This window comes from Hevea brasiliensis, chromosome 16 (genome assembly GCF_030052815.1).
Source record: "Hevea brasiliensis isolate MT/VB/25A 57/8 chromosome 16, ASM3005281v1, whole genome shotgun sequence".
In the NCBI taxonomy this organism is placed as follows: Eukaryota; Viridiplantae; Streptophyta; class Magnoliopsida; order Malpighiales; family Euphorbiaceae; genus Hevea; species Hevea brasiliensis.
The window spans coordinates 42,676,886-42,698,865 of NC_079508.1; the positions used below are offsets into that span (position 1 = coordinate 42,676,886).

Sequence of the window (21,980 nt, forward strand, 5' to 3'; positions counted from 1 at the left end):
AAAACTGTCTAATTTTTAAATTAATAAAATGATTGATTAACAATAGATTTTATTAATCATAAAAAACTTTTAATTTAATTTAATTTAATGATGGATTTTATTAATTATAATATAAAATTTAATGATAGATTAATCACTAATTTTATTAATTATAAAATAATTTAATTAATATATTGCCGTTAAATATAGGAATAAAAGTTTTATATTAAAGAATTTTTCATCACTAATTTCATCATTAAATGATATGCGAAATCGCCGTGGAATTAAATTGGCACTTGAGAATATTTAGTCATAATTTTGTAGTGTTGCCAAATGGAGCACAAAATTGTCACCATAATTAGCAATGGAAATGGTGACAGTACTTTTGTATTGGGAAATTTTCAGTCATTAATTTAATCGCTAAATGGTTTTAAAATTATATGGTTCTTCAGCTTTCTATAGTTATTTTCATTAAATAAATTAAATCTTTATAAAATTATGTTACTTTTGTGGCTAGCATAATTTCTATTTTGTTAATAATTGATTTCATAATTAATTAGGAAAAAAATGAATTCTAATATTCCATGCATAGGAAATGGCTAAACAAAATTCATGCATGATTTGGATCCATTATTATTCAACTGCATGTGTCAATAATATATATATATATTGTTTTACAGGATATAGACCAACCGAGCACATCTCAAAGGAACAATAGTACAGAAATTGAGCATGCCCAACTTCAATCTATGGCTGGACCAGTAGAAATGATTTCTATATTATTTCCATCCCTTTGCCAACGACTATCAAATTTACAAAAGCTTGAATTGATAGAATGTGGTTTGTTAAAAGTGGTTTTTCCTCCCTCTGTAGCTCAACATTTGGTGCGGCTTAAAGAGTTAACTATCATTTATTGTCGTGAGATAGAATATATTGTTGCAGAAACACAAGAAGAAGAAAAAGACACAAGAATAAGCAAAATAGTGTTTCCCAACCTAATTTTGCTTGAACTTTCTTGGCTACCAAAGCTGATGGCTTTTTGTGCAGACAATCATATTTCTTTTGATTGGCCCTCATTAGAATGCTTTACATTGTATCATTGTCCTAAAATGGAGAAACTTTGTTCTGCAATTCCAGACTCATCTACATTGAAGAATAGTTTTGATCAAAGTGGTCTCAGTGGCAAGAAAGTCATGTATCCAACAAGGTTAGTAAGAAGAGGAAGAAAGCAAAAAGATGTTTCCAACAAAGAGGTATGTTCTTAAATTTTTAATTATTAATTATTTAGTATATATATATATATATATAAAAGGATTTGAGTTTGATATTTTCAAATGTTTTATTTCGAAGTAAAATTTACATTTATAAAAATAAAATACATATTTAAATGAATACTTAAAAAAATCACGATTCGCTCTTCATTTTACACATGTATATGATCCTTGTTAAAGGTTTAGAATTAATTTGAATTTACTTAAACAAAGGAAAAATAGATCATTGTTTCCATTTGCTATAATTTTGTATTAGAATTCAAATCAATTCCACTAAATTCAATTGAAATAATTTAAGTAGTTATTTATTATATATATTGAAGTAATAGAGTCTGTTTCAATATCATTATTTAAAATAATTGAAAAGTAATTTAAAGATGGATTTTATTAATTATAAATAAAATTTAAATTAATTTAATGATAGATTAATCACAAATTTTATGAATTCTAAAATAATTTAATTTTTACATTGTCGTTAAATTTATTAGGGACGAAATTTTTATATTTAAGAATTTTTCATCACTAATTTTATCGTTAAATGATGTGCAAAATTGCTGCCAAATTTAATTTGCACTAGAGAATATTTAGTTGATAATTATGTTCCCAAATGGAGCACAAATTGCCCATTTGGTTAGCAATGGAATTGATGACAGTTTTTCTATTGTTATTTTCTATTGTTATTTTCATTAAAAAAATTAAATTTTTATAAAAGTATATTACTTTTACCTAGCAATGGAATTGGTGACAGTGCTTCTAAATTTTCCGTCATTAATTTTATTGCTAAACGGTTTAGGGTTTTTTAGTTTTTCTATAGTTATTTTCATTAAATAAATTAAATAATTTCTATTTTGTTAATAATTGCTTTCATAATTAAAAAAAAAAAAGAATTCTAAGATCCCACTCATGAGAAATGCCCACATAAACTTCATGCATGAATTGGATTTATTATTATACAACTGTGTAATAACATATATATTTTGTTTGACAGGATATTGAACAGCAGAACACATCTCGAATGAATAATAAGACAGAAATTGAGCATGCCCAACTTCAATTTACAACTGGACCAGTAGAAATTATTTCTATATTATTTCCATCCCTTTGGCTACCATCAAATTTGCAAGAGCTTAGTTTGGATAGTTGTGGTTTCGTAAAAGTGGTTTTTCCTGTCTCTGTAACTCAGCAATTGGAGCAGCTTAAATATTTAACCATATGGGATTGTCCTAAGGTGGAATATATTGTTGCAGAAGCACAAGAAGGAAAAAACAAGAGAATAAGCCAAAAAATGTTTCCTAACCTAATTCGGCTTATTCTTTTTAGGCTACCAAAGCTGATGGCTCTCTGTGCTGACAGTCATATTTCTTTTGACTGTCTCTCATTAAAAGAATTTACATTGGTTGATTGTCCCAAAATGAAGATTCTTTGTTCTACAATTTCAGACCCATCTGCATTGAAGAAAAGTTTTGATCAAAGTGACCTCAGTGGCAAGAAAGTCATGTGTCCAATAAGCTCAATTATTGGAGGGTTAGTAAGAAGAGGAGAGCAAAAAAATGTTTCCAACAAAGAGGTATGTGCTTAAATTTTTAATTATGGATTATTAATTATTTGATAGATGAGCATTTGGAATAAATATTATTATTAATTTGAAATAATTTAAATTATTATTTATTATATATATTAGAGTAACAGAGTCTGTTAATTGAAAAGTATTTAAACCCTTTTACTTTCTTTAGTTATTCTTATTTATATGTAAGAGTATCTTTAGTTTAATTGTAACAGTGCCCTCCACTAAATCAATTAAATTTTTATAAAATTATATCATTATTAATATAATTTTTAATTTTAATGTATATTAATTTGAAAGAATGAAATTCTAAAATTTCTTATATATATATAGTTGTTTTAATTGAATTTCCTATCGTTATGTCATTAAGATGATTTTATATAGAGTTAGAAGCCTTACACTGACAATAGAAATGAATGAATTATTCCTTAAAAAAAGAAAAGCATCATGATGAATTAATTATATCAACTATTATTCAACTGTTTTTATTAATTTGGCATTATTTCAATCTAAGTAATGAACCAGCGGAAATGATTTTTATATTTTTTTTTAAAGATTAAATCTTAATGGCATTTAGTCAATAATATCTAAAACAATATTTAAAAACAAAAAAAATTACCTTCCATCGACTGCGTTTCAAAACTGTGTGTATTGAAGAATCACAGCTTAAGAATTAGTTATACTATTTTTATAAATAAAAAAAAAATTACATTTTTTGAATAACATTATAAGTATTTTGACAGTTATTTACCCATTTATAGTAGAGGTTAGATGGCAAATCGCTTTGATTAAGTTGAATGAAATCATTATAAAAAATTAATTTTTAAACTATTTTTTTTATAATTAACATTTTGAGCTAGATCAATTTATGAATTGTTTACTTTAGTTCAAAATGTTAATTATAAAAAAAAATAGTTTAAAAATAAATTATTTATTAAATTGTCAAAATAATCAAACTCAAAAGAATTAACTTTTTATTAAATCATAAAGAGTTATTGAATTGATCAGTTCATGTTATTTTAAATGCTATAAATATTTGCATCAAATAAAAAATTATCAATCTAATTATCGATTTATTTATAAAAGCAAAACCATATTATTGAAATTTGTTATCAAATAATGTTTTGTATTTTAATACAATATATATGTTGTTTTGGAAGGTTTCATTAATCAAGAATCAGGAGGATCCATCTGTTAGCCATATTGATGAAAAGACAAGGAAATGTTATGCATTTCCATCCAAATTGATTGAAAGATTGCAAAATTTGAAAAATCTTAAAATATTTGATTGTGATTCAATGGAAGTGATATTTTCATTTGAGGGGCTGATTCCCAAGGAATGCCATGCTACTGCTGCAGTACTCAATTCTATGGAACAGATGCGTTTCAGGAGGTTATCAAATTTGAAGCACGTATGCTTTAAGATTCCACCAGAAATCAAAGCCTTCCAAAAGCTACGAAAGTTGGAAGTAGAATCTTGTGACAATTTAATAAACCTTTTCTCACCTGGCTTGGCCAAACTTCTAGTGAAGCTACAAAAAATAAAGATTACTAGCTGCAAGATGATGGAGGAAATTATTGGAAAAGAGGATGAAGAAAAACAAGAGGAAAGCATGCAAAAAATTGTGTTCCCTCAACTAAGCTCTCTGACTTTTGGGAATTTACCCAACTTCAAGGGTTTCTACAGTGGGATTTATGCTCTTGAATTGCCAAAGATACAGAAATTAAAAATATTTGATGAGAAATGCACTGTGAATGAATTGGTATGTTCTGTTTCTTAATAACTTTACTATATAACACTCTCTTAATTAAATAATTATAATTCTAGTCTCATTAAAAGTTATCAACTCCCTTTTTATCAATAATTAGAATTGATTGCTGAAAAATCACATTGGCTTTTCCCATAGTAAGGATTTTTTAATGTAGTTCTAGTAGGCTACATCTAGAGATAATTAAGAGCTAATTTTCACACAATACCATATAAAATTCTTGTAAGTAAGATAAGGAGAGTCTCCACAACACTTACCACTAGGCCAAAGACCTTTTCTGCAAGTTATAATTTTGTACAATCAAGTTCACATATACGTATGTAACATTTCACATTCTCCAATTATAGTAATTAATTTTTGTGTTTAACTGTTTATTTGGTGGCTATGATATGATGAGCACTACAGCTGTTGACAAGATTACTCATCCGTCGCAAGAATACTCTGAGAAGGATAGAGGATGGCCAACCATCAGATGGTGATTTAAGTAATGTACGTGTTTTGGATGTTGAAAACTGTCAAGACTCTGTGAATTTGATTCCCTACATTTTGATAGAATGTCTTCAAAAGTTGGAAAAGCTTTCTGTGCGCGGCTGCGGTTCATTGATGGAGATATTCGATTTTGAAGGAGTGAATGCTGATGGAGGAAATGTTGTAACACTCTCTCACCTTGAAGAAGTCCGGCTATCAAACCTACCAAAACTTGTGCACATATTCAACAAAATTCCAAAAAATGTCATTGGCTTTCAGAAGCTGAGAAAGCTAAATGTTTATGATTGCAACAGTTTGAGAAACATATTATCAGTTGCCGTGGCTAAGTGTCTTGTACAACTCCAAGAACTAGACATAGGGAGATGCCATATGTTGGAGGAAATAATAGTTCCGAAAGAGGATGAAAAAGAAGAAGAAGCAAGCAATGACATAATTGTGTTCCCTCAACTAAAGTCTCTGACATTTGATCAGCTGCCTCGTCTCAAGAGTTTCTGCAATGGGATTTACGCCCTTGAATTTCCATTATTAGAAAATTTGAAGTTTAGGGAATGTAATGGGATGAAGACATTCTCTTATGGATCATTAAGCATGCCAAAGCTAAAGGAACTTAAAATAAATTATGAGAACCATCAATTAATGGGAACTCCAGACCTTAATTCAACAAAGAGTCAATTGTTCAAGGTATGATCCATTTCCTAATAGCTTTTACTCTCCCTCAACCTAAGCTTTGTCATATGTATGGTTTTAATTTTTCTTCTTCTTTTTTTTTTTTTTTTTTTTCTAAACATAGAGCTTGCTTTCCTTTAGTTATCAAATGTCTTTTAAAAATTATGAGTTTAGTTTTGATTGGTGAATAACCCCATGAATTTCTTGTAAACAAAATTGTAGTATCTCGAATCAAAATTTATAAATAATTAAATATGATGGTGGACAAATTTCTTAGACTAAATGACTTGACCAATGCTTTCAAAAGAAGAAAAGTCAACAAGAGTAAATTGAATTTCTGATTTATTAGAACATCACTTTAGAAATATATTTGTATTTATTATATGCTTTATATCCTCAAATTTGAATGTGACAAATAATATAAATATAATTGGCAAAACTTATTACAAAAGCTCATTTATTCGTTATACAGGAAGTTGTTGCTAATGATGAATCTGATTCTTCCGAGTATGAAGTAGATGATAAATCTGATGTTGCCAAGCGTGAAGTAGATGATGAATCTGATGATGCCAAGTGTGAAGTAGATGATGAATCTGATGTTAAGCAACTTTAAATCCTTGTAGCTTAATCTTCCACATTCGTTATTTTATGTTACACAATATGATATATACAGAATTCACAAAAATGGATCAGACTATACTATCAAACATCATTAATTCCTAGTCCTAACAACCTTTAATTGGAATTTTGTATATTAGCTTGATCTCACGATTGTGTTGCTAAGTTGTGCTTATCTTTGTTGTTTTTCGCAGGAGATTTAGAACTCTGGGGCTGCTGGATCCTTGCTGTTGCGTTGGTTTCCTCGGAGGCGTTTGTTGTTTCTTTGGGCTTCCAATTCTTTGATTTGGTGGTCTTTTTGATCTTGCTGCTGTTGGTGTCTTCTTGCTCCTTTGTTATTTGGAGTTTGCTGTTTCTTTGGGTTTGCTTTGCTGTCCTTGATGTGCTGCTGCTCTTGGAACCTGCTGTCTGTTGATATTTAATTTGGGATTTTTGTACGATGTGGATATAACTATCGCTTGTTTGATTAAGTTTCTCATGTTAAGTTTGATTTTAAAGGACTTTGGGGTGTCTCTTAGCCCTAACTTTGCGATTTGCTCAATTTTCTCTTCACATTAAGTTTAAACATTGTCCCTTTCGTCTCTTAACTTTAATTTGTTATTAAAAAATTCTTCAATTCTAAATTTATTTTACAAAAATTTTACAAATTTTTAAGTGAAAAAAAAAAATAAAATTACATTTTTACCTCATTTCTTCTTAAACTATAAAAATAAAAAATCAACTATCTCAATCGCTATCTAGATTTATCATAAAAATACTAATATTATCATAACGATATGCTACTGTAGATATCACATTATAACTTAAAGAGATTTTTTTAATTTAAAGATCTGTTATTACATATTAAAAGAAATTTTTATAAAATAAAATTAAAGTTTTGAGATTTGTTTAATAATAAATTAAAATTAAGTGATAAAAATAAAATACACGATATAAAATTTAGGGATAAATTATAAAAATTATCCTCAAAAATTCATAAAGAGCATATTCCCTCTCTTCTACTTTGTTACTTTTGCTTGAGTTTTTGATATATTTTTTTATTATTTAGTAATCGAAAAACCATTTGATGAAATTGGGATGTGTTTTTTTTTTTTTTTTTCTCTCTATTCTACTCTGATTGGCTGCCTAAAAAAAATCCAAAAATAGTATAAAGAAAATTTTCTTTTTCTTTTTCTTGACAAATTTATTTTTTAAATTATTTTCTTTTATAAGTTTTTTGGTATTTAATTTGATAGGAATATATGATCATTTTGATAGGAATATATGATCATCATAAAATTATATAAATTCAAAAATTAAATCATTTAATTTTTAAAATCAAAAGTGCGCAATAAGATTTAAAAAAAAGCAATAATTTTTTTTTCTATTTAGACATTTTTATTATTATATTTTTCTTTTCGCGTAAGACTTTTCCTATCAACTTTGGGCTGGGCTTATGCAAATGCAGTGTAGACTTCAATAATTAGCATTGTGGGCTTAGATTTGTATTTAGGGTTATGGACGCTCAATAACAGTAAGAAACGAGAAAGGCTTTCATCATCAAAATACAAGATTTCCTCTCAAAAAAAATAAAAAAAGTAAGCAACCTTTTCGAGATGCAACCTGTTTAGGCAAGAGCAGGTGATGAGACACATTAAGGCAGCCTTATAACTAACACATGCATGTCTCCTCTGATATTCATATTTTAAGCTCAGATCTCTTAGGTAGCTACTTCATTCTTTATTGTTGGGAGTAGGGGTGGCCACAGTCCGATTTCGAATCGGAACCGAACCGAAATCGATTCAGTTAAAATTGAAACCGACTTTGACCAAAATCGTCTTTCTATGGTTTGATTCATATTCATATTTTTTAGAAATCGTGAATCAGCAGTTCCGAATCGAATTGAATCGACGGTTTCGAATCATATCAAACCGGTGATTTAAATATAAAAAAATTCAATAAATACCTCACTCCACTCGTAATTCATTTATATATATATATATATATATATATATATATATATATATATAATTCTCTACACAATTATTCTCTACACTCTCTTTAATTCTTAATACTCTTTCAATTTCTCTCAAATTTTCTAAATAATTATTTTCTACACTCCTTTTAATTCTCAGTACTTTCACAATTCCCCTATTTTATTATTTTATATACTCACTGAAATTTTTAATACTATCTCAATTACCTTATTATTATTTTATATCTTCAATAAAATTTTCAATACCCTCTATTTTGATTTTTTTTCTTTTATATTTTTTTAATTATCAATTATCATATAATTTTTTAAAAAATGGGCAAGTAATACTCAATTCAACTCAACTCAACTAAGCTTTTATCCCAAAAAATTTATTGGGATTGGCTATATGGATTTTCTTTCTCCACTCTAAATGATTTTTGGTTAAATCCTCATAAATGTGTAATGCTTCTAGGTCATGTTGTACTATTCTCCTCTCAGTCAGTTTAGGTCTACCTATTCTTTTCTTTCTATCCTCTAACCCAATGTACTCTACCTATTTAACTAGAGTTTTCCTATGTCTACGCTTCACATGACCAAACCACCTCAATCTCCCTTCTCTTAACTTATAACTGAAAATTTTGATTTCTCTAAATCCTAAAGGGATATATAGGCAAAATTAAGTCCATGCACATTTTTCTAATTTTTTTTTAAAATTAATTTCATCTTTAGTTTTTTAATAAGTTCAAGTCATTGCTTATTAAATTTTTCTAAAAAATAAGTTATTTTTATTCTTTTTTTTCTTATTTTATTTTGATTGAAAGATTTCTAAAAAAAATTAAAATATTTTTACAAATATAACTTAAATTATAAATCAATAAATTTTTCCTCTAATTTTTTCCTTTAAGTCGCTCTTAAACCTCCCTTAAACCACTTTTAAACTGTCTTCCAAACTGTCTTGAACTGTCATTTTTCAAACCGTTTTTTAAACTGTTTTAAATCGGGGCTCGAACCGGAACCGACGGTTCATGAACCGTCTTCCAAACATTCCCATGACGATTTGATTCAGGTTCATGATTTTATTGAACCTGAACCGGAGTTTAAGAACCGTAACCTGCAGTTCCTAAACCATGGTCACCCCTAGTTAGGAGATAACAATTACGTAGCCAGCTTAATGGCTAAAAATGCCTTTCTTGTTTGTAGCAATGTTCGTGCCTAGGTGAAATGGACCAAACACTGTTTGGAGGTGGTTGTGGTTCACACCAAAACATGCAAATCTAGTTCAACAATTTTGAAGGACTACGACTAGATCACAAGGTCTCTCTTTATTGGAAATTTAATAGATTATACACGTAGCTAAAATCATATATTTAAAATTTTAATTCCTTACTCAATCATGTTTAAAAGAAAAAAAATATAATTAATTACAGTTTAAAGCATATACATTAGAACAATTTTAAGTATAATTGTAATCTCTTTCCTTCTAAGGTGGCTACTAATAACTACTTTATCAAAAAAGAAAAACTTTTAGGTAGGTTTTTATAACTCTTTAAATTAGTTAATTACATATTCACCCTTAAGAAATTAAATATCCCAAAACTTTAAAAAAAATTGTAATTAAGTCATTATTTAATTGCATGAGTCAAAACAATATTCCACCTTGCACAAATATTTCACAATCTTCACTCAAAGAACATATACAACATTATCCCTAATTTGCATCCATGATTATTTTTTCACTCTTTCTTGATAATATTAGTTATTCAATAGTTATTAGTTGTGTTAATATTGATTAACTATTAATTATTAGTTATTTATATTATAATTTAAAATACAAGTATCCAATAAAAATAATCGTTAGATTGGTTATTAAATATTATTGATTCTAATAAAAATACTCTCTTAACTTCTAAAAATTTGAAAAAGATAACTCTCATAAATCATTTTTTTAATATTTAAATATTATTATAAATATTATATAATCTAATAATATAAAATCAAAACATTAAATCATATCTTAAAAATTTTTGTTAAACAGAGGCTTTCAAATCCAAACCTATTTTAAACTTATTATACCGACTCTATCCATTATTTATTTTTTTTTCTAAATCCATTACTTATTTTTTAAGTAGAATATTCAACTAGCAAAAGTATGAAAAAATCAATATTTAATATTAAATTTAACATATATGCAGAGAGAGAGAGTAAAATAATAGATACTTATTATCAAATTAATACTATTAAAAATTGCAACGACAATTGAATTAAAATTTAAGAATATCCAAAGAGATGAAGAAGATGAAATAAAAAATAATAATAATTTATATTTACATGAAAAAAATAATAAATAGACTAATAGCATAGGATTCCAGATTTCTCTTACTCTCTCAAACAATTGTCTGTTTTTTCAAACTTAAGTTAAAAAAAAAATGCAGTCAGAACTCATAACTCACAACTCAGACCCGCGTGACTCATTTCCTCAGCATATACACTTCACTTTACTCTTTTTCTCTTCTCTCTCTTCCCTCGCACTCTCACTCCCTCCCCTCTTTTTCTTCGCACGCTAAACACTTCCTTATCTCTGTCTCTGCTTCCAAACATGGCCGAAGATTCTTCTGTTTCTACTGCCCCACCGCCAGAAGTCCAGGCTTCGTCACCTCCACCTGTGGCTGAAAAGAAGGAAATAGAAGCCTCTCTGCCTGCTCCATCTTCAGTTGTGGAAGAGTCTGAATCGCCGGTCATAATAGAGAAAGAAGAGCCACCACGGCCAACTACACCGCTGCAAGAGTCTAAATCACTGGCGGCTATGATGGAGAAAGAATGGGTGGCTGAAGATTGAAGAAAATGGCTCGACTCCTAATATCACTTCAAACCCATTATCCCACCATGATTTACCCCACCATGGTGTAAATGTGATAGAATCCCAGGATGAAGGCTTGGTTACGGAGTTGGATCTATTAGTCTTTTACTTTGATGAGATTCTCATGACGGCGACATTGGAAGGTATTTACATCCTTATAGGCATGAAACTGGAAATGAGTTGTCGGGCTCGGGATGCCCTTATCATGGAGCAACCGATCATGAACTGTAGGCCTGTGATGAATTTAAGGAAGAAATCCGGAGGATGATATCGCATGCATGTCTCCTTTGATATTCATATTTTAAGCTCAGATCTCTTAGGTAGATACTTCATTCTTTATTGTTAGGAGAAATAACAGTTACGTAGCCTGCTTGATGGCTAAAAATGCCTATCTCGTTTGTAGCAATGTTCATGCCTAGGTGAAATGGACCAAACACTGTTAGGAGGTGGTTGTGGTTCGCACCAAACATGCAAATCTAGTTCAGCAATTTTGAAGGACTATGACTAGATCACAAGGTCTCTCTTTATTGGAAATTTAATAGATTATACACGTAGCTAAAATCATAAATTTAAAATTTTAATTCCTTACTCAATTGTGCTTAAACGAAAAAAAAATATAATTAATTACAGTTTAGAGCATATACATTAGAACAATTTTAAGTATAATTGTAACAACCATGCATGTGTTCATTCTTTAATGCTGGGATTATCAATGTTGGAAGTCCACGGTGTGGCCCAGTGGTTGAAGTCCGCGAGTGCATTGGGTATGCCCATTGGGACTGAGCCTTCAGGCTCCCACATCGGTGAAAGATGTGTGCGTGTATGGGTTCACAAGTGTTGACAAGGCTCCTCTCAGTTAACAATTGCCTGGAACAAGAACCACGCATAAGTATATGCCATGTGTTAGAGGAAATAATAGTTCCGAAAGAGGATGAAAAAGAAGAAGAAGCAAGCAAGGACAAAATTATGTTCCCTCAACTAAAGTCTCTGACATTTGAATCACTACCCAGTCTCAAAAGTTTCTGCAATGGGATTTACGCCCAACTAAAGTCTCTGACATTTGAATCACTATTCAGTCTCAAGAGTTTCTGCAATGGGATTTACGCCCTTGAATTTCCATTATTAGAAAATTTGAAGTTTAGGGAATGTAATGGGATGAAGACATTCTCTTATGGATCATTAAGCATGCCAAAGCTAAAGGAACTTAAAATAAATGATGAGAACCATCAATTAATGGGAACTCCAGACCTTAATTCAACAATGAGTCACTTGTTCAAGGTATGATCCAGTTCCTAATAGCTTTTACTCTTCCTCAACCTAAGCTTTGTCATATGTATGGTTTAATTTTTCACTTTTTTTTTTTTTTAACATTCAGCTTGCTTTCCTTTAGTTTTGATTAGTGAGTAACCACAGTTGCATATCTCACGAATTTCTTGCTTCCATGAGTATCACAAATTTCAGGCAAAGGGAAAGTGGTATTGAATCCTTAAACAGGAGTGATGCTTGACAAATTCAGCGAAGACATGAAAAAAGGTACTTTGGTCAAATTATACTACCAAAAATCATTAGTTCTTAGTCCCAATAACTTTTAATTGGAATTTTGTATACTAGCTAGATCTCATGATTGTAATGCTGAGCTGTGACTTATCTTTGATATATTTTCAGGGAGATTTAGAACTCTGAGACTGCTGGATCCTTGCTATTGCTCTCTTTTGGTGGTCTTGGTGCTGTTGGTGTCTTGTTGCCGCTTTGTTTTTCTTTGGGTTTGCTATGCTGCTCCTTGATGTGCTGCTGTTCTTGGAACCTGTTGTCTGTTGTTAGTTATGGGTCCGCTGACCTTTGATCATTTTGCTGGAGCCATTTTGCTTTTGTTTTGATGCTATTATGTTTATTTGCTTCTTAGAAATTTCTTTTCATTGAATTGTTGCAGAGAATCTTTGTGTATTGTGGGTTTCATTGCTTTTATTTTTTGTTTTTTTTTTTAGAATTTTGTACTTTTATCAATTTCCATACTTTGGATTCATTGAGAAAGCCTATTGGCCTGGTTTAATTAAGTAATTTATGCTAAGTTTTTCATGATCTTTTATCTTAATAACTTCAGTTGCTTATTAAAATAATACCTTTAATTGAATTAAAAAATGAACTTAAAATGATAATCGTAATATTAATAATTTTAAAAAGAAAAATTATTTTTTAATATATATATTTTGATGAAAGTAACTATTTAATCTTTCTATTTAAAAAAATATACTATTTAGTTTCTTTATTAATTTTTCTATTAACCAATGAATTTTAATATTAGTAAAGCTATTATTTAATCTATTTATTTTAATAAAATTAATTCATTAATTTTTATATTTTAAAAAACACAGAGTCAACCTAAGATAGTAACTTGAGAAAAACTTAAAAATACATGATATTTTTTTTTTATTTCCCTGATATGAAATACTTTTAAAAATGAAATATATATGACTTAAGCCTACATTTAATTTTAAGAATTAAATAGTTGAATTTTTAATTTTTGTACGATTATTCATTATGTCAGCCAATATTCCATGTCATCAATTTAATAAAATAAAATAAAATAAAATCCCAACATCTCAAAATGCACCATTTCAAATTTAAAAAAAAAATAGAAATATGAAAAAATGCAACATACTTTTTTTTTTTAATATCTGTTTCTTTTCTTACTTGCAACTCTCCTTCTTATTAAGTTATTTTGATTCGGTTTAAATTAAAAAAATATTTTATTCATTTACAAATTTAAATCAATTTTTTTATTAAAGTTATTTTGATTTAATTTTTATGTTAAAAATTTAATAAAAAAATTATTTAGTAAAAAATTCGAGTTGATTTATTTTTTTAAAAAATAAATTGATTGAAATAAATTAAATAATTATTATTTATTTTAATTTATTATTATTAAATCTAAAATTAAAGTTAAAATAAAAATATAATTAAAATTAAATTTATAATTAATTCAAAAAATTAAAAATAAAATTCTAAACTGATAAATCAAACTAAATGAATGCTCACTCTATACTTTTTTTTATTCTTTATTTTATTGATAAATTACTGAATATTTCTGATAAATTACTGAATATTTCTGATATTTATGCACCTTTACTCACAAATATTCCTAATATTTGTGCATCTTTATTCACAAAATAATAAGTCTCACACTTTTAAATTCAAGAAACAATTACTTCTTTATAAGCGATAAGTATATTACTTATTAATGTATCGGATGTACCCTATAAGTTACCCTATTCTATATTGTCTAACTTTCAAATGGCGAAGATTCGTTTGATTATGGATTCCAATAAATTAGATTATTTTATTGTTTTTGGTGATTAAGAAGCCAAATTCCTTCAAAATTTTAATACAGATACTGCATATTTAATTTGGGATTTTTGTATGATGTGGACATAACTATCGTTGTTCGATTAAGTTTCTGATGTTAAGCTTGATTTTAAAGGACCTTGGGGTGTCCCTTAGCCCCAACTTTGCGATTTGCTCAATTTTCTCTTCACATTAGGATCATTAGTTTTTTTTTTTTTTTTTTTCCTTTTTATTTAATTGAAATTCCATTAAAAAGCTGTCAATTTAAGTAATTTTTTATAATCGGTCTCTAAACATTATCTTTTATTCCACTTTTATCCTTTAATTTATTATTAAAAAATGTCTAAACCTTAAATTTATTTTATAAAAATCTTTCTAACTTGTTATTGTAGATTTTTAGGTTAAAAAACAATAAAATTACTTTTTTATCCCATTTCTTCTCCCTGATTATTTTAATTATCATTTAGACCTATCATAAAAATATTAATGATATCATAACAATTTGCTATTCTACACATTACACTATAATTTAAAAAAAGAAATTAATATAAAAACTTACTATTGTAAATTAAAGAAATTTTTTATAAAATAAAATTAAAATTTTCAATTTTTTTAATAACAAATTAAAATTAAGTGATAAAAGTAAATAAACAGTAAAATTTAAAGACAAATTATAAAAATTACCCTCAAAAATTCATAAAAAGCATATGCAGTACTTTATTACTTTTGCTTGAGTTTTTTTTTATATTTTTTTTTATTATTTAATAATCGAAAAACCATTTGATACAATTGGGATTTTATTTATTTATTTTTTTTATTCCACTCTGTATGCCTCAAGAAAACCGAGAAATAGTATAACGAAAATTTTCTTTTTCTTGACAAATTTATTTTTTTAAGTATTTTCTTTTATAAGTTTTTTGGTACTTAATTTGATAGGAATATATGATCATCATAAAATTATATAAATTCAAAAAAAATTAAATCATTTAATTTTTAAAATCAAAAGTGCAGAATAAGATTAAAAAAAAGGCCACAATAATTTATTTTCTATTTGGACATTTTTATTATTATCTTTTTCTCTCAGCTTAGGACTGTTCCTTTCAACTTTGGGCTGGGCTTTATGCAAATGCAGTGTAGACTTTAATAATTAGCATTGTGGCATCAGATTTCTTCATGTTCTTGTCTCTTTAATAATGGCATCCTCGAATAATTTCACAAAGCTTCCTTCCTTCCTCCTTAACCAAGATAATCATCATTTTCTATGGTCTTTGGATCTTACAACCAAATGACAGAAATTCTAGCACTATAAACACTAGTCAAGTGGGAGAGAAACTTCCAGAGTGTAAGAAAGAAACAAATGTTTTGAGTGAAAATAAGAAATATGTCCTTATGAATATGAATGTGAGAGGTTTAAATGCAGGAGTCATATTGGGCTTGTATTAATTGAGTTAAGCATGCATTTATATATATATATATATATATATATATATATATATATATATATATATATATATCAAACACCTATTTTCCTGGCTTTCTCAACAACATGCACACAGCAATAGCTACTATCAGAAAATGAACCAAAAAAAATAAAAAAAATGATGCCCATGGATGATGTAATTGTCAAAACCTACAATTTTATTTGCCTAATGCAGGACCTGAGAAAATCACTGTCTTAGTATACCTGATTTGATAAGGCATTGAAGCAAGTTATCCAAATATAAAAACAAAAAATAGCTCCGGGATCGCAGAAATATGAGATGGAATAGCTTTTCATTATATAAAAGAGCCAACAATGACCCACATCACACACACACACACACACACACACACACACACTGAGATATACCTGCATTAGGCTATTGCAGTCTCGCTATCCTTTATCTTCTGATCTTGTTCACTCATTAAAACAGACTTAGACTCCAAGACAAACCTGGCCACACACAAAGATAGAGACACAGAAAGAAACAGAGAGGAGGATATTCATGAGAGCATGTATCTATTTCAATTCCAAACACCCAATAAATCATGATTTAACTGAAGTCATTTGGTTTATAAACTACTCACGTTCTCCCTGCAAAACAACAAAGAACAGTCAACTGAAGAAGCCAAAATGCCAAATTGATCACTTATCCAAACAGAAAACAATTAACATATAAGCCAAAATACCAGGGAATAAACTTGTTCAATTATAATACACTAAAAAAAAAAGGGAATTCTGCCAATTTACCTATAGATTTGTAAGTATTTGTATCGTCAGGCAGTTGTCGCAACTCCTCCAATGTTAAGTAAGCACGCTTCTTTTCTCCCTGCTTGGTTGGCATCTGGTTTTGCACCTGATTGCAGAAAGTATTGTTCAACAAAACATATATTAACTGAATGTAAAATCAAAAGGAAATACACACAGCCAAATTAAGAAGAAACACAAAAGGCAAACAAACTGATTAAAAACCCAAAAAAAAAAAAGCCCATGAACCACATTCTCTAGCAGGATAACAAAGATTTGTGTAAAAGCAACATCGACAGTTTTCTGAATATGCTAGATCCACCTTACCTGCTTCAATTTGGCAGTAGTTTCGATCATACGACTCTCAATTTGTATCGTCAGGCAGTTGTCGCAACTCCTCCAATGTTAAGTAAGCACGCTTCTTTTCTCCCTCCTTGGTTCGCATCTGGTTTTGCACCTGATTGCAGAAAGTATTGTTCAACAAAACATATATTAACTGAATGTAAAATCAAAAGGAAATACACACAGCCAAATTAAGAAGAAACACAAAAGGCAAACAAACTTATTAAAAACCCAAAAAAAAAAAAAAGAAGCCCATGAACCACATTCTCTAGCAGGATAACAAAGATTTGTGTAAAAGCAACATCTACAGTTTTCTGAATATGCTAGATCCACCTTACCTGCTTCAATTTGGCAGTAGTTTCGATCATACAACTCTGAATCTCTAAAAACGCCTACAGTTTTCACATACAAAAACGGAAATCAAATCAATTAAGACAGTTAATTTAATGAAAAAGAAATCAATCTACAGAAAAAGAGAGAGTTAAAGATTCTATTTGGGAGAAAGAGAGCGATATGAAAATTGTTCTTACAGTTCTATTGGACTCATCAGCCATTGCAGAAAGGAGTGTTGTGATAGTAAGGAATTAACCGTTCAATGTAAATCCAAGGCCAAGAGAGCTAACCTAGCAGTTTTGTACACATCGGGTCAGGATCCGATTCGAATAACGTAGCTCAACATGGTAGAACATCTATTTCTAGGCTATGTAAAAAGTTTGTTAAAAAAAAATGGGCTACGTGAAAAGAGAAATTACAAACTAGTCCCTAAAACTTATCAAAACTCATAATTTAATCTCTTTATTTTCAATTTAAAATAATTTAATTACTTAATTTTTATTATATCAACAAATTAATCCTCTTATACAAATATAGTTAATATATTATTAATTATAATAAAAATAACTAAAATATTCTTAACTCTATTTTAATTTCAAATAATTAAGTTTTTAACTTTTATTTTATTATCTTCATTTAAATTTTATATTTAGTAATTAATATATTTTATAATTAATTATTATATATATTATATTTAAATAATTATATATTACATTTAAAACATATTATATGTATATATTAGTCTAAAATATCATAAATAATTTTTTTAATAAAATATTATTTTAATGTATTAGAATATTTATACCTATAATATATTTATATCTATATTTATAATTTATAAATTTATTAAATATGTTCTAATATGATAAGAATCATTTAAAATTTAAAAGTTTAAATAATTTTATTATATTTTCTCATAATTTACAGTAAAATTTTATGGTAAATATGACATTAATCAGATAAATAAATTTTAAAATATGGAAAAAGTACCATCATATAAATAAAAGATAATTTACATTTTTTTATATTTTCTTTTAAAATTCCAATTTGCCACTATATAGTCTAAAAATTTATTTCCAAAGTAAAAAATAAAATTAGTGTGATTGGCATTAAAAAAAATAATTTGATTGGATGTTTTCTTATAAAATTATATAAATAAAAGATTATCACATTGTGAAATTTATTAATTTTGTCAATGTATAATTACACATAAGAGTTTACTATAAATCATGAAAAATTTAAAAAATATATAGTTTAACCATCCTAATTTTAAATGTGTCTTATCACGATCAAATATATTTAATATATTAATAATTATAAATATGGACATCAAATACATTTAAAGCATGATGCAAATATTTTAGGATGATAGGATGCAAATATTACAAGGATATATATATATATATATATTTATTATATTTTAGTTATATAACATATGCATATTTTATTTTAAAATAAAATATACAATTATTTAAATATAAAATTTACATACAATGATCATTTTGTTAATAAAACAAAATTTAATAGATTTAATATATTGTTTCAAATTAAAAGTATTTTTTTCATTTAAACTTTAATTAACAATAAATTTGATTATTTGGACAAAGAGACTAATTTATTGATATAATAAAAATAGATAAATTAAATGGTTTCAATTAAAGATCAAGACATTAAGTTGTGAGTTATGATAAACCTCAGTAACTAACTTATAGTTTACCATATACAAAAAAATAGAGGAGATTCTATGGTTACTTTTAGAGGTGGTAATGTGTCAAGAATGTCTATATGATACAATTGAACTCTACTGAAATGAGTTCAAGTAGTATATAATCATGTTTCGAGACAAGTTCACGTTTAGTTAGGTTTAAATTTTATTAAAGTTATTTTGATTTAATTTTTATGTTAAAAATTTAATAAAAAATTATTTAGTAAAAAATTCGAGTCGATTTATTTTTAAAAAAAATAAATTGATTGAAATAAATTAAATAATTATTATTTATTTTAATTTATTATTATTAAATCTAAAATTAAAGTTAAAATAAAAATATAATTAAAATTAAATTTTTAATTAATTCAAAAAAATAAAAATAAAATTCTAAACTAATAAATCAAACTAAATCGATGTGCACTCTATATTTTTCTTATTCTTTATTTTATTGGTAAATTACTGAATATTCTCAATGTATGTGCACTTTTACTCACAAAGTAATAGGTCTCACACTTTTAAATTTAAAAAACAATTGCTTCTTTTTAAGTGATAAGTATATTACTTATTAATGTATCGGATGTACCCTATAAGTTACCCTATTCTATATTGTCTAACTTTCAAATGGCAAGGATTCGTTTGATTATGGATTCCAATAAACCAGATTATTTGTTGTTTTTGGTGATTAAGAAGCCAAATTCCTTCAAAATTTTAATACGGGTACTGCATATTTAATTTGGGATTTTTGTATGATGTGGATATAGGAGTCATATTGGGCTTGTATTAATTGTGTTAAGCATATATATATATATCACACTCCTAATTTCCTAGCTTTCTCAACAACATGCACACAGCAATAGTTACTATCAGAAAATGAACCAAAAAAGTTTAAAATGATGCCCATGGATGATGTAATTGTCAAAACCTACAATTTTATTTGCCTAATGCAGGACCTGAGTAAATCACTGTCTTAGTATACCTGATTTGATAAGGTATTGAAGCAAGTTATCCAAATATAAAAACAAAAGACAGCTCCGGGATCGCAGACAGATGAGATGGAATAGCTTTTCATTATATACAAGAGCCAACAATGACCCACATCACTCACACACACACACACACACACTGAGATATACCTGAGGCTATTGCAATCTCGCTATCCTTTATCTTCTGATCTTGTTCACTCATTGAAACAGACTTTGGCTCCAAGACAAACCTGGCCACACGCAAGATAGAGACACAGAAAGAAACAGAGAGGAGGGTATTCATGAGAGCATGTATCTATTTCAATTCCAAACACCCAATAAATCATGATTTAACCGAATTCATTTGGTTCATAAACTACACACGTTCTCCCTTCAAAACAACAAAGAACAGTCAACTGAAGAAGCCAAAATGCCAAATTGATAACTTATCCAAACAGAAAACAATTAACATATAAGCCAAAATACCAGGGAATAAACTTGTTCAATTATAATACACTAAAAAAAAGGGAATTCTGCCAATTTACCAATAGATTCGTAAGTATTTGTATCGTCAGGCAGTTGTCGCAACTCCTCCAATGTTAAGTAAGCATGCTTCTTTTCTCCCTCCTTGTTTCACATCTGGTTTTGCACCTGATTGCAGAAAGTATTGTTCAACAAAACATATATTAACTGAATGTTAAATCAAAAGGAAATACACACAGCCAAATTAAGAAGAAACACAAAGGGCAAACAAACTGATTAAAAACCCAAAAAAAAAAAAAATGCCCATGAACCATATTCTCTAGCAGGATAACAAAGATTTGGCAGTAGTTTCGATCATGCGACTCTGAATCTCTAAAAAAGCCTATAGTTTTCACATACCAAAACGGAAATCAAATCAATTAAGACTGTTAATTTAATGAAAAAGAAATCAATCTACAGAAAAAGAAAAAGAGTTAAAGATTCTATTTGGGAGAAAGAGAGAGATATGGAAATTGTTCTTACGGTTCTATTGGACTCATCGGCCATTGCAGAAAGGAGTGTTGTGACAGTAAGGAATTAACTGTGCAACGTAAATCCAAGGCCGAGAGACCTAACCTAGCAGTTTTGTACACATCGGGTCAGGATCCCATTCGAATAACGTAGGTACACACAGTATAACATCCAGATCTAGCCTATGTAAAAAGGCAAATGACAAATTAGTCCCTTAAACTTATTAAAACTCATAATTTAATCTTTATATTTTCAATTTAAAATAATTTGATCCCTAAATTTTTATTATATCAGCAAATTAATCCTTTCATTCAAATTTATTAATTATGGCAAAAATAACTAAAATATTATTACTCTATGTTTAATTTCAAACAATTAAGTTTTTAAGTTTTATTTTATTATCTTTATCTAAATTTTATATTTCAATAATTAATATATTTTATATTTAATTATTACATATATTATATTTAAATAATAAGACATTACATTTAATATATATATATATATATATATATATTATGTCAAAAATATAATAAAAAATTATATTTATATTTGAAATATGTTTATATCTATATTTATAATTTATAATTTATTAAATAAGTGTTAATATGATGAGATTCATTCAAAATTCAAGGAAGATGGAGACAAATCCAATGCAAGCCTCAGCGAGCTAGAGACTCATCATATAATAACCACATTAGAAGTTACTGTACCAAAAGCCTCCATTTTGCCTAGAGATTCAGTCTTCAGAAACTTAATAAGATTTAAAAATTTTTACAGGTCACAAATATGTGTATGGATCATTAGTTGATTGAGATTTAGTGAATCGGTTGCATCTTGAAGGAGATGCTAGTGATATTACAGAAAATGGAATATGTGCTTTGTTGATGTGGGAAATTGAAGTCT

At 27.7% G+C, this 21,980-nt stretch overlaps 1 protein-coding gene, 1 long non-coding RNA gene and 1 pseudogene across 4 annotated transcripts in view; 2 read left to right on the forward strand and 1 right to left on the reverse strand.

Moving 5' to 3' along the window:
• Positions 1 to 5,798, forward strand: part of LOC110636702 (uncharacterized) — a 172,631-nt pseudogene extending 166,833 nt beyond the window's left edge.
• LOC110649205 (uncharacterized) overlaps positions 1 to 6,866 on the forward strand; it is an 82,406-nt gene extending 75,540 nt beyond the window's left edge. Inside the window, exon 3 of the mRNA XM_021803687.2 lies at positions 6,551 to 6,866. The gene's annotated coding sequence lies outside the window, so the exon portion shown is untranslated. The remainder of the gene's footprint in view (positions 1 to 6,550) is intronic.
• A 9,209-nt stretch (positions 6,867 to 16,075) lies between these two features.
• LOC131174744 (uncharacterized) lies at positions 16,076 to 21,265 on the reverse strand. 3 transcript variants are annotated; one of them, XR_009144976.1, is made up of 9 exons: positions 21,087 to 21,265; positions 20,876 to 20,946; positions 20,627 to 20,732; positions 20,253 to 20,472; positions 17,609 to 17,701; positions 17,417 to 17,470; positions 17,064 to 17,193; positions 16,740 to 16,845; positions 16,076 to 16,583 (listed from the first exon to the last, which is right to left on the reverse strand). It is a non-coding gene; the product is annotated as an uncharacterized LOC131174744 (long non-coding RNA). The 3 variants fall into 3 exon arrangements; XR_009144975.1 differs by having other exon boundaries at positions 20,253 to 20,332; positions 21,087 to 21,262; XR_009144977.1 differs by lacking the exon at positions 20,876 to 20,946 and having other exon boundaries at positions 20,253 to 20,332; positions 21,087 to 21,262.
• Positions 21,266 to 21,980: the final 715 nt, after the last annotated feature.